At 45.3% G+C, this 14,367-nt stretch overlaps 1 protein-coding gene across 6 annotated transcripts in view; it reads right to left on the bottom strand.

Moving 5' to 3' along the window:
• Positions 1–7,080, bottom strand: part of Lclat1 (lysocardiolipin acyltransferase 1) — a 122,951-nt gene extending 115,871 nt beyond the window's left edge. For 2 of the 6 annotated variants that reach the window (XM_075955299.1, XM_075955297.1), the window contains exon 1: positions 6,907–7,067. The gene's annotated coding sequence lies outside the window, so the exon portion shown is untranslated. Of the gene's footprint in view, positions 1–2,887; positions 2,911–6,885 lie in introns of those variants that run through there. The other 4 variants (XM_075955302.1, XM_075955303.1, XM_075955300.1 and 1 more) reach the window with 4 other exon arrangements.
• Positions 7,081–14,367: the final 7,287 nt, after the last annotated feature.

Here is a 14,367-nt window from a genome sequence, read left to right as displayed (position 1 = left end):
CAATGCACCCTCAACACTAGTGAGGATGAGGCACCTTGGTTCAAAGGCCTGCCTAGTCACACAGAGACCCTATCAGAAAGGGGGGGGGGTATATATTTTTACTAAATTTCAAAATTATATAATGAAGCATTAAGACTGTCCAATAAACAAAAAAACTACAGTAGCACATATAGCCGGGCGGTGGTGGCGCACGCCTTTAATCCCAGCACTCGGGAGGCAGAGGCAGGCGGATCTCTGTGAGTTCGAGACCAGCCTGGTCTACAAGAGCTGGTTCCAGGACAGGCTCCAAAACCACAGAGAAACCCTGTCTCGGAAAAACCCAAAAAAAAAAAAAAAAAAAAAAAAAAGAAAGTCAAAAGGGAGATTTCATTTAAATATCCCACACCACAGAAAGAATGACTCTAAACAATCACAGGAAGGCATACTCCACATGGGTCTTCAGAAACTTTGGGCATACTTTGTAATACAGGGACTATTCTTGTTCAAGCAACCCCTTCAAAATAAAGCCACAAGAGTACCACATATTTTAAATTTTCGCTGAGTTGAAACAGGCATGCAGGCACAGAAGCGAAGAACACAGGCTGGACAGAGTGGCACATGCCTACAATCAGCACAAAGTAAGCAGTCAGGAGGACCAGGAATTCAGGACCAGCCTGCACGACTTGGCATAATTCAAGGTTAGACTGGGTTGTGTAGCAGGGCCCTGACTCTAAGGGAGGAGCAAAAAAAAAAAAAAAAGTGTTTCAGCTACCCCTACTTTCCATCTTTTCTCCCTATCCTAGTTAAGGTGCTATTGCTGGAGAAAAAAAAATTAAACACTGTGACCAAAGCACCTTGGGTAAGAGTGACAAAGCCACACATGTCAAAATGACTGTACGTACGAACCATGTCACACTCCTATCAACATGACTTCCCACTGGTCTATATCAGCAACTACACACTAAAGGATCAACTTTTATAAAATCATTGCTTTCTGAATCATTCAAATAAATCTGTTTAATCTATCTGCAAGTATTGATTTCTGTTTATGATTTGAAAGGTTCTGCAGCATGCTCAAAAGAAACAAGATCCTCCAACTGTGGCAAGTTCGCACTTTCACCCTAACTGACCCCTAACTGACCCCCCCCCCCCCCCCGCACTGTGGTACTGTTGGCACTGAGTAATTGTAGTGCTATAAACATCTGCATGATCCATTTACAACCACCTCGTTTCATCAGTGGCTGTTTCCACATTGAAATCACTGCTGTGCAAATATATAAGCACTCAAAATAAGCTGGGGGTGGAAGTACGCGTCTATAATCCCATCATTTGAAAGCTGGAGGCAAAGGATCAGCTTCAGCTACAGAGAGAATTCAGAACCTGCCTGGCCTACATGAGACCTGGTCTCAAAATAACAACAAAAGCCTAATATAAGAAAAATATCCAACGGGGTGGTGATGCACACCTTTAATCCCAGCATTTTGGGGGCAGAGACAGGCGAATCTCTGAGTTCTCTACAGAGCAAGCCCTAGGACATCCCAGGCTAAACAGAGAAACTCTGTTTTAAAAAAGAAGAAGGGAGGGAGGGAGGGAGGGAGGGAGGGAGGGAGGGAGGGAGGGAGGGAGGGAGGGAGGAGGGAGACAACCTAATACCCATTCTGGAAGGAAGGAAGGAAGGAAGGAAGGAAGGAAGGAAGGAAGGAAGGAAGGAAGGAGGGAGGGAGGGAGGGAGGGAGGGAGGGCGGGCGGGCAGGCAGGCAACCTAATACCCATTCTCCTAGCAATATTCAATTTTCCCAAAACCTATCTTAGATGGTTCTTCCATTCACTCCCTTAGTACCCTCACAAAGAATCCGGCTAGTCTCTCCTTATATCAGTCAACAGCGCCTCAATTTCCAAGCATTAGTTATAAAATATATAACGTTTAGTTTGTAGAGGAGTCCCACCTCTGCCTCTCACACGCTCCTGTTCTTCATACCTAATTCACCTCACATTCTATTTTGATTTCCAAACTTAAGGAATCTGAACTCAGCTCTCTCCAGCTCATGGCCAGCCTATACACTATCCAGCCTATACACCGTCTGGCCTATATATATCATCCAGCCTATATATACATCGTCCAGCCTATACACCATCTAGTCTATACACTATCCAGCCTATACACCATCTGGCCTATATGTATCATTCAGCCTATATATACACTGTTCAGCCTATACACCATCTGGCCTATATATATCATCCAGCCTATATATACACTGTCCAGCCTATACACCGTCTGGCCTATACACTGTCTAACCTATACACCATCCAGCCTATATACACTGTCCAGCCTATACACCGTCTGGCCTATATATATCATCCAGCCTATATATACACCATCCAGCCTATACACTGTCCAGCCTATACACCATCTAGTCTACACACCATCCAATATATATATATACCGTTCAGCCTATACACCGTCCAGCCTATTTATATACCATACAGCCTATACAACGTCTAGTCTATACACCATCCAGCCTATATATACACCATCCAGACTATACACCATCCAGCCTAAACCACCAAGCCTGGATTATGAAATGATCCTTAACTGGTTTCTTCTTTACATTCTGTTACCAAAGACACCTCTCCAGAACATAACGAGGTGTGGCACCTCATGTTAGCCTGTAATCCCAGCACTTGATAAGTGCTGAGGCAGGAGGATAACCTTGTGCTTGAAGCCAGCTACACAGCAAGGCCCAGGCCAGCCTGAGCTAGAGTGAGACCATGCCTCAAAAACACCCAATAAATAAAGAAGCAGAACAGAAAGCTGATCATTTCACTCCATGTCTTAGTTAAGATTTCTACTGCCACCATAAAACATGACCAAAACCAATTAGGGAAGAAAGGGTTCATTTCAACTTACAACTCCGTCACAGTCCGTCACTGAGGAAAGTCAGGGCAGGAGATCAAGGCAGAGACTGAAGCAGAGGCCGAGGAGAAACGCTGCTAACTGGCTTGCTTCCCATGGCTTGTTAAGCTTGCTTTCTTATCCAACTCAGACTATCTGCCCAGGGAAAACACCACTCCCAAGCAGGCTGGGCCCTTCCACATCAATCATTAACCAAGACTGGAACCTAGAGGTTTGCCTACAGGCCATCTGATGGAGGTATTGTCTCAGCTGAGGTTCCTCTTCCCAGCAACTCCAGCTGGCCAGTTGACAGAAAAGCAAGTCTAGTTTAGCTCTAGACTTAAAGTTCTTGTGAAATCCATATTGCCAGGAGAATAAATTAAGTCCTAATCGAGAATTCCCAGCCTGGACCTAACTCTTCCTGTATCTCTCCCTGAAAGGATACACACTCTCTCATTCATCCGGCCATGACAGCGTTCCTGTCTATGCACTGCTGGAGGCTGCTCTCCCTCATGCTCTGCTTAGCTCCCTTCCTCACTTAGCTAGGTCCATCCCAGCTCACGTTCCCAGAGTTCTCTGTGCCTATCACTGTAAGTTAATCATCTATTCCTTCCCCACATCTTCAGATTGAACTTGGGTCTCTCCTTGACCTCAAGGATTAGATCAGGAATTAATTTTACATTCCAAGGAGGCAGAAAGATTCCAGATAGAATTATGAAACAATGAAATAACAGCCACTTTTATGTCATTTTTTTTTCCTATAAAGACTGAGAAAATATCCCAGCACTCAGGAGGCAGAGGTAGGCAGATCTCTGTGAATTCAAAGCAAGCCTGATCTACATAGGACAACCAGCAGCCATGGCTACACAAAGAAACCCTGACTCAAGGGGGAAAAAAAAATCAAAAACAGAAACAAAAAAGACTAAGAAAATTATTAGCTTATTGTTTAGTAATGAGTTATACTAAAACCAGTCTGTTTTTAAATTTATCCATCAAAGTATTCTCTCAAAGAATTTAAGCAGAGTTGGGAAGATGGCTCAGTGGGTAAAGTGCTTGCTACACAGGCATGAGGAGCTGAGTGCAGAGCCCCAGCACCCAAGTAAAATCTCAGATCTAGCAGCATGTGCACGAATGTAATCCAAGCAACAAGAGGATGCCAGTCTACTCAATCAATAAGCATCAGGTTCAGTAAGACCCTTTTCTCAAAAATGAAGCCTTGCCATGAACATGTGCATGCCACACCCTACACACGCATGCAAACACCCACACAAACGAACCTACTAAAAATTAAAACTATAAACTTGTGTTTCCTGGTAGTATTAGTTACAACTCTGCTTTAAAATAGTTTTTAAATGTATTGGACATCAAAGCTGAGCAGAAGGCTGAGTGTCTATAACTGCCTAGAATTTGAAGCCATCATGGATTACAGATCAAGTTCCAAATCATCCTGTCCTACAGATGAGATTGATGTCTTAAAAACAAAGTAAGCAGGGTGGTGGTGGCACACACCTTTGATACCAGCACTTGGGAGGCAGAGGCAGGCAAATCTCTATGAGTTTAAGGCCAGCCTGGTCTACAAAGCAAGTTCCAGGACAGCCAGGACTGTTACATAAAGAAACCCTGTCTCAGAAAATAAACAAAAAAAAAAGTAGAATTAATATACTACTTAACCAAAGTAATTGTAGCCACACAAATAATGAAGGATGCTAAAATAATGAATCATAATTGTTTATACAAGTAAAAGACCCTGAAAACTCAGCTCACATATTCCCCTTAGCATATGATACACTTGGATGCATATAGTGAAGGTATGGAAGAACACAGGAGCCAGCCCAGTGGTGCAGGACTGCAATTTCAGCTATTCAGAGGGCTAAGGAAGAAAGAAGATCACAAGTTCAAGTCCTTCCTGAGCTCCAGAATGAGTTCAAGGCTAATCTTGGCAACTCAATGAGACCCTGTCTCAAAATAAAAAAGGGCTGGGAATAGCTCAGTGATGGAACATTGTTTAGCATATGCAAGCCTCAGCATTCAATCCTCAGGACAGGAAAAAAAAAGACAGGTGTGGGCGGCCACAATAGGACAACCGATGTCATTTGCTACAGTTTCTTCATCTGTTGATGCAATCACTTTACACTGGCGTTGAACAAGTGAGTGGACACAAGGCCCTTGACACACCACCAGGCAGAGTACAGCATACTAATACACATCAATTCTTACCACTGTTTGTAAGTCTTTTAGATGCACTGCCCCGCCCCCTTACAAAACTTTAATGAAGACTGCTTGGCCAAGAATTGTCCTCTCCACTCAGAGACAAAACACCCCACGGAAGTTACATAATTACCGTATTTTAAGAAGCAACCTAGTTATCACTACATAAAACCTCAACACCAGGCCAAACTGATGCTATCTCCCCAGATTCAGTGTAGAAGAGTTCCCCTCCTGCCATCTGCAGCAGCTAATCTTTACACTTGGTGGGAAAAGAGCAACCCCAACATTTGTTCAACTTAAGGTAGAAGCTATGTGGAAATCAGAGTGCCAGACGCACCCTGGGCACTCCTGAGACAGTAGCTATTGAGGACTGAAGCCAAGTGCACCTATAAATTTTAAATTCTTTTCCTAATTCAAACATGCACAAGTTTATGGGCTGGAGCTATAGTTCAACGCTTAAGAGCACTTTCTGCTCTTTTAGGGGGTCAGGGTTGGGTTCCCAACACCCACATTAGGTGACTCAAAAACATCTGTAACTCCAGCTCCAGGAGGTCTCCACATTGCACGATGCATATAAACTCACCAGCCTCAAATAGGCAAATAAAAATAACATTTTTAAATACACAAATTTTGCAAAGTCTATCATCAAAATAGTTTTTTGTTGTTGTTTTTGTTTTTTCTGGTTGGTTGGTTAGTTGGTTTGGTTCTTCAAGACAGGGTTTCTCTGTGTAGCTTTGGAGCCTGTCCTGGAACTTGTTCTGTAGTTTAGGCTGGCCTTGAACTCACAGAGATCCGCCTGCCTCTGTCTCCCGAGTTCCGGGATTAAAGGCGTGCACCACAACCGCCTGGATAAAATAGTAGTTTTTTAGATAGTCCAAATACTTAAAACTTTTTATGACAAGATGTTTCTTTGCTGAAGTACATGAAGGACGTGAATGAAAAGCATTTATCTTGGTAATCCCTTCGCCGACATTCCTTCAACACTTTTCCGGAACTTAAACTAAATTGCAAAACTCAGATTTGTCTACGTCCACTCAAAGCGCACCGAATACAGAACGTGAACTTCAAAGGCAACTAATCCTTCCGCAAAGGTCGAGAAAACCAAACAGTTCCACAGCCACAAGAAAACACCTTCTGTCTTTATTGCTTCTGGTCAAACATAATTTTAGATGTTAAGATACAACCTAAAGGACAGAACCTGCCAGGTACCACGCCTACTTTCGCACCAATTATAAGGTACAATACAGAGACAAGAAGAACCACGGGTTGGAAGGCTAGCCCTTAGCAAGGGCATGTCTCAAAAGACGGACAGAAAAATCAGCCAGCCTGGACGTCAGCCTCTAGAGTGGCCTACCGTTCCTTCGGCGGCACTGCTACCTAGACCTGGTGCACACCTCTAGCACCCGCGGCAAACAGGCGGCTTGAGCCTTGGACAGCTTTCCCGTGGGTATCCCACGTGGGATATGCCAGCTTTGTGCACCTGAGATCTGGCACACCTTAGGTGGTGTCTGGGGACCCAACAGCTCCCGGGGCCGCCAAGGTGTGGCGTGGACGAAAAAGGTGCCTGTCCGTGAGCACAGACGGGGCACAAGACGACCCTTGTCCCACAGCCCGCTCGGCTCCGGAGACCTCCGCCTCTCTCGAGTCGCTCGCACTAACCCTCCCCCAACTCCCGCGAGTGACCGTCCCTCGGGGGCCACCGGAGGAAGCAAGCGCTCAGGAAAAGCGGCCACGCCGCAGCTCCCCCTCCGCCCACTCGGGGAATCCCCTGGTCGCCGCCATGTTCCCCGCGCCCAAACCCGCACCTGACGCCGAGGGCCGCGCACCTGGGACACGCCGGGGAAACCGCGCGACGTCGCGGGGACACCAGAGAGAGGCCGCGACTCCACGGGGGTCACAACCTACGAGCAGAACCCGCCGCTAATTCATCCCGAAACGAGGAGGCGTCCAGCCCGTCGCCTTAGTAATGCGTCCCGCCAGCCTCCACCATGATTGGCTGCGGGCGCTGTGACGCAGAGGCGTCCCCGGCTACGTAGAAGCCCTTGTGCTGGTCGCTCCGCCCCTGCTCCGGAGCCGGGAGAGACCCCTGACGTCGTCTAGGCTCCTTTAAAGGGGCCGTGCCCAGATCATGGTTTGGCCTGCAACAGAAGACTGGCGGAGAAAGCGAGCTCGGAACTCAGTAAAGGCCTCTCTGTTCCGGGGAGCCCAGTTGCTGCATAAAGGATAACAAATCTAGAGCGCTCATTTGCAAGCCTAATTGTTACGGCCCAAATCAAGGAGCAAATTAGCATCCAGCCAGTCCTAGAACCAGGGTCCTGATGGCCTAAAAACGAAAGGCACCTTCGAACTCTGAGGTTGCCTAAAGGAAAACAAATCCTAGGCACTAATTTTTAAGCCTTGCTTTCTTGCCCCAAATCAGAATACAAATCCACGGTTCATAGAACAGAACTGTTGCTAATCAAATGTGTTTGCTCAGCTCTCAACTTTTCCTCCCCTGGACACTTTGTTTGTTTGTTTGTTTTAGCATTCTTGAAAGGCCTTCGTACCTTTCTACTGCCTTGGGTCTGAACCCAAACCTGCCAGACTAAGCGCCTAGATGGTAGAAATTGTGGTTAATTTAACCTCCCAGGCACAATGCCTTCTTGCTGGCTTTTAACAAATAAAAAAAAAATCTTTTAAAATAGTAAATATCCACCCATAACCCACAGAACCCCTCCATGGCCATTTTTGTATGTTTATACATTTAATTTGTTTATTTAACATGGAAGAGAGAAATGATTTTTTTTAAAGTACAGAATAGCCTTGTGTGGCAGGCAGTGTGTGACTGTAACCCCAGCACTCACGATAGCAGAACCAGGAAGGAGGGTTGCTTTTTTTTCCCACCCAAGACAGGTTTCTCTGTGTAACAATGGCTGTCCTAGAACTCGCTCTGTAGACCAGGTTGGCCTCAAACTCACAGAGATGCTCCTGCCTCTACCTCCCAAGGGCTAAGTCAAAGGTATGCACCTCCACCACTGAGCAAGACTCCGAATTTGTAAGAAGGAGGGAAGGTACCTTCCTACCCGAAACCAGCATTCCATCTCCTTCACTTGTGCTCAATGTTTCAGTATTTGAGATGTGCAGAAATACAACAAAGGAGAACACTAGTACCCAAAGATGCAGTTATGCCTATGAGGTTGGATAGACCTCATTCTTGTCTCTAAAATCAGACTTCTGGAAATTCTTAGTTTTCAAGGGCTTGTCATTGTTGTCGGATGAACGTGGTGATCCCCCAGAACCTCTCGTAGATGTCCTGTAACTTCTCGGAGGACTTGAGGAGGCCGCACGTAGCCTCTCCTCTGCTGCAGGTTCTGTTTGTGTGCTGCTGTGCTGGAGAGACAGGACTGCTGTGCTCCCGGCAGAACGCACAGCTGGGCCCTGTCTTGTTCTGGCCGCTCTTCCTCTGCAGCTGCTCTCCAGGGGAACTGTTAAGGGACAGCTCAGAGCATGGGAGCCAGTCCTGGAACTAGCTCTGTAGACCAGGCTGGTCTCGAACTCACAGAGATCCGCCTGCCTCTGCCTCCCGAGTGCTGGGATTAAAGGTGTGCGCCTCCACTGCCTGGTGCATAATGATTCTTAAACCTGAAAAGCCGGGCGGTGGTGGCGCACGCCTTTAATCCCAGCACTCAGGAGGCAGAGGCGGGCAGATCTCTGTGAGTTCGAGACCAGCCTGGTCTACAAGAGCTAGTTCCAGGACAGGCTCCAAAGCCACAGAGAAACCCTGTCTCAAAAACACACACACACACACACAAAAAAAAAAAAACCAACCCTGAAAACATTATGGAAGTCTTACGCTTCTTTTCCTGGCAGTAAAAGGTGTTATTCATTTGGGAGAAAATGTGTTAACCCAAGACCATTGGACCTCTTCACTGCCCCAATAAGGTCTCGAGCTAGATAATGGCATTGTGTGAAGATTATTTTCTTTGTTTTGTTGTTGTTTGTCCAGTAATCATGATTGAGCCTAGGACCTTGCATTATGTTTTGCTGTTGTTGTTTTTTTTATTTTTTCAAAACAGGGTTTGTCTGTGTAGCCCTGACTGTCTTAGAACTCAGACTCTACCAGGCTGGCCTTGAACTCACTCACAACTGTCTGCCTCTGTCTCCTAAGTATGCTGGGCTTGACCTTGCATATTCTAAGAAAGCTGGATTACATTCTTAGACCATTTTTTACCGTTTTAATTTTTTTTTTTGAGACAGGGTTTCTCTGTAGCTTTGGAGCCTGTCCCGGAACTAGCTCTTGTAGACCACGCTAGCCTCGAACTCCCAGAGATCTGCCTGTCTCTGCCTCCCGAGTGCTGGGATTAAAGGCATACGCCACCACAGCCCCGCTTACCGTTTTAATTTTTTTTAATATTTATTTATTTATTATGTATACAACATTCCTTCCATGCCTGCCTGCATGCCAGAAGAGGGCACCAGATCTCATTATAGATGGTTGTGAGCCACCATGTGGTTGCTGGGAATTGAACTCAGGACCTTTGGAAGAGCAGGCAATGCTCTTAACCTCTGAGCCATCTCTCCAGCCCCCTACTGTTTTAATTTTTATTGAGAGATGGGATCTCACTAAATTATCCAAGCTGGCCTTCAGATCACCAAGTAATAGGCTGACCTTGAACATGCAGCCCTCCTTCAAGGCTCTTAAATAGCTGACCTGTGTGCCACCACGCCTAGACATAATCTTTGTTTTGTTACCTGTTCTGGCTTACACAAGAGGTTAACAGAGAGAGAAAAGAGATGAAGAAAATCCCTATGCTCATTTTCCATCTCTCTTAAATTTAAATTATTTCTCACTTAAAGCATAATAATCACTATTTAAAATTTTCATCCATGTAACTAATTCTTGAATTTCTGAGAGGTTTATCCAACCTCTGGCATGCATGTATCCCATCAGGGCATCCAACAAAATACTCGCCCTTTAGGCACATCAGACCTGACTGGTGTGATGTTTCAAGATGCTCGACCAACGTGATACCAGATGGGATGGGTCCCTTTGGAATACACTAGAAGAGGAAACAGGACAGTGAGCACAGCCTTGGAGCAAAGCTGCACAAGTCTGTCCTTAAGAATGGTATATTTCCTTGGATGTAAAACTGCTCTTGTTTACTGTCTTGGTTGCTAGGGGCGCCGGGGCAGCTCTGAGGGTGTTTACTTAGCCTTCAGCTTTAGTAGATCTTACTCTTGGGGCTGAGCACCAGTGTGAGATGTCAGTCAGTGGCTAAGTATATCCACTCCAGTGGCACATCCCGGAAGTGGAGAAGTGGCCAGTAGGATGGTGATAGACTCCAGGAGACCCACCAAGATAGGCCTGGGTGAGGCCTCTCTATTATCTAAATTCACTAATGCCCCATTCTGATGGTGAATAAGGGAGAGAGTGAAAGAATACTTAGGAATTATAGAGAGCCCCATCAACTTAGATCCTTTAGCCAACTTTTCTCTAAAAATCAGAATGCTTCTCGTCCCCCAGTCTGTGGTTATTAAAAACAAAAATAACAATGATTGTAAGACACTTTGGAGAAGGACCAAAGAAATGAGTGTGCCGGGTCCTCACATAGAGCAGGGGCTCCTTCAGTCCTCGTAGTCTGTCTAATAGGCTCAGGACTTGAAATTGGGCAACAGATTACAATTCTCCTTAGGGGTGATGTCTGACCCCACTCTTTTACCTATCGTTGATCTGTTGAGACCATATATTATATGGCGCCCTTATTGTCTGCCCACACATCTCCTGCCTAAAACAAATGCTATGTACCATCAGCCATCTTCATAAGGTCAGGGCAAGACCCCTGGCTGCCACTTAGACCTTGCCATCCATTATGGTAATTAGATTGCCTCTGCTTCTCACAGTTGTCTCTGCTCTTCTGGCATCTGTCATTCCCCAATGCCACCAAAGCCTCCTGTTTTGTAATATCTTTTTCCCTTAGCTCCGTCCTGCTTTTAGAAGGCAAACGCCTCAGAGCTTCTCAGTGGCATCTCTAGTCCCAGGCGGAGCATCTCCCATCACCTTGATAAGCAGTGTCATCCAGGCCCTTTCTGAGGAACAGAGTAAGCCAATAGTAAGACACACTTTGCCGTGACGGATATTCCTCTGACTGGTTAAATGATCCTATCTGTCCCCACTGCTGTAGAATATTATTTTAAGTTGTATTACATTTGTTTATGCTCTGCAACATTTGTTTAACAATATAAAGATGTGTTGCGTTTGTTTATGCTGTATTTGTTTAACTCTGTGAAGCTGTGGTTCTTTGCCTATCTAAAATACCTGATGGTCTAATAAAGAGCTGAAAGGCCAATAGCGAGGCAGGAGAAAGGATAGGCGTGGCTCACAGGCAGAAAGTATATAGTTACAGATATAGATATAGAGATAGATAGATAGATATAGATATAGATATATAGATATATGAAAACCAAGAAGGAGGAGCAAGAAAACAAGGAGAGGAGGACGCCGGGGGTTAGTCACACAGCCACCCAGCCAGCCATGGAGTAAGAGGAAAAGTAAGATTACAGAAGTAAGAAAAGACAAAAGCCCAGAGGGAAACTGTAGTCGGGATAATTTAAGTTAAGAAAAGCTAACTAAAAACAAGCCAAGCTAAGACTAAGCTTTTATAAGTAATGGTAAGACTTTGTATGTGATTTATTTGAGAGCTGAGTAAAAAGCCAAAAGAGTAAAAAAGAGTTTAGAGTAAAACAAACAAGCCATATTATATTTTGACATACCAACTTGGGTCCCTCAAAAGACCAAAGCGTAAAAGAGCAAACAAAACAAAAACCAACCCACTTTATATTCTGTTTCTCCTTATCATAGCCTTGAGATACACACCCAGTCCTCACCGTCCCACTATGAGAAAAGCCTTGCAGCCCCCTTCCCCTCCCTTATTGTCAAGATGAGCTTTGACCCGCAGAGTCAAGTAGACCTTGTATCTTCCATCAAGTCAAAGAGGCCTGCTTGAATCTGAGGGTTCAAGGTTCTCAAGAGAGCCTCGTCCCAAAGTTCAAGGTTCAGCTGTTTCTGTGTCAGCGCCTCAAATCTAGTATTGGAAATACACCCAAGATGAGAATCTACTCAGCTTTAAAGTTCCAGGGATCTGCCTTGTAGCACAAATTCTAATTGCTCTTAATAGGTAAAACCCAGAGTCAGATATTAGGGGGTGAAAGCTGAGAGATCAGAGAAACAGTGCAGCCAGCCACTAGAGAGACCTCTTACCTCTGCCAAATCCTCAGACCCAAAGGGCAATCCTGTCCTCAGATGGCATCCTCAGACTGCACTGAGATCCTGTCTCCTCACACCTTTTATTCCTCTCTCTGTCCAGCCACATCACCTCTGTCTCCACCTGCCTAGTGCTGGGATTAAAGGCGTGGGATCCCAAGTGCTGGAATCATCTTGGTGTGAGCTCTGTTTCTCTTTTAGACAAATTCAATCTTGTGTAGCTCAGGGTAGCCTTGAGCTAACAGACATCCCTCTGTCTCTGTCTCTGTCTCTCAAGTCCTGGGATTAAAGATGTGAGCCACCACTCGCTGGCCTCTAGTAGCTTAGCTCTGCACTCTAATCTTCACACAAGCTTTATTTGTTAAAACACAAGCAAAATATCACTACAATGTCTAGTTTTCAATTTGGAGGCAGGTGACAAAAAACTTTTTAAAATTCTACTGCGCATGTCTTCCAACTCCAACATGTTGCTTGTCATCCATTTCCAAATCCTTACAGTAAGTATTCAAACCTGTCAGACACCAAAGACCGCATCAGCTAAGACACTTTCTTCTCGTGCACCCATCTCTTGTTCAGCAAAGTCATCTGCCACAGTATTCCTATTAATACTCCAGTAACTAACCATGGGACCAGTTGCTGTTGCCTAGCAATGGGACTTGTCCTGGTTACCACTTTGTCCTCTTGAGAATCCCGTCTTTAGGCTGCTTCCTAGGAACATTTCCTGCTAGTGGTTTCCTAGAAATGGGGGCTGAAGTAGAGATCTACTTATAAGACGCTCTCTATCCAGAGAAGGCGGGTAAAAGAAACAGAATACCGAGACGACAGAGGAAAGTAACCATGTGGTCTCCACTAGAGACAGGCTTCAGCTAGAACCCATGGGAACTCTGGAGCAAAAATTATTCTACGTGTTTACTCAGCCTTGAGGCTGTGTTATGTTCCAATATCGGTCACTTATTAAGTATAACTGGATGTGGGACGGAACCAGCGCAGCAAGGCAGGCAACACTCTTCTGAAGAGTGTCCCCCACCCAGAGAAGAGGGGCAGCTGTGAGCCATGAACAACCAAAGCTCATGGCAGCCGGAGGATGGCTGCCCCACATTGAAAGAGCCCTGACAGCATCCACTGCAGACACACGAGGACCAACTAAGTCAGCACTAGCTTCTTGATGGAGCTGGTATATGACTGCAGATGCCTGGGAAGCTCTGGGAAGACACAAGAGACTCGGTTGCAATAGTTGCTTCTGGCTGAAGGAACTGAGAACAACAAACTGGCATATTTGTATTCTGTAACATGCTGTAGAACTTTATCCAGGTATATCTATTTTGAGGTAAGAAAACAAATGAATTCCCCCATTTACGTACCCATATGTTTATAGGATGGCATTAATCTCCTCTACTGCCCAGAAGGCTAATTTCTCCCCATTTTCTGACTCTTTCTTGATTCCTACAATACAATATACAGCTGATTGATTAATTGTTCAACCGCATGAGCCCTTGATTTAATAGGCACATTTAATAGGGCACTCTCTGCTATGCTCAAGGAAATAGGATCACCAGCAATAAACCCCATGCTCTAGTACTTATTGTGCTTTTGTTACTATTAAATACCTATATGGCCATGTAACTGCTGCTGCTGCTGCTTCTTCCAAACGTGATAGTAAAAAGGTAGAATATGTGCTCAGTAGGAGACTTCAGAGAAGGGCCAAGTGAGTTGCTGCCAACAAAGCTGGAACAACTCTCTCCAGAGGGAACGAGGAGAAAGGACAGGCAGAGCTGGCAGAGGCCACAGACTCATATTGAAGGCCTAAAGCAATCACTTCTGTAGCCCACAGCATCCCCTGTTCAAATGACATTTGAAATAGGATGTTTTAATTTTTTGAAAAGCAAGTGTGGTCTTTGATAGCTCAGGAGTTTGGGTGCAATGAATGAAAGAGGTTTATGCTAACACACATGGACACACACACACACAGACACACACACACACACACACACACACACACCACCCACGGTGAAAAGATGATTTTCACTGGCTCCCATATCTTGCTCTA

The sequence above is a fragment of the Microtus pennsylvanicus genome, chromosome 21 (genome assembly GCF_037038515.1).
Source record: "Microtus pennsylvanicus isolate mMicPen1 chromosome 21, mMicPen1.hap1, whole genome shotgun sequence".
NCBI lineage: Eukaryota > Metazoa > Chordata > Mammalia > Rodentia > Cricetidae > Microtus > Microtus pennsylvanicus.
The sequence above is the reverse complement of the archived record's forward strand: the minus strand, read 5'-3'. Positions and strand labels throughout refer to the sequence as shown.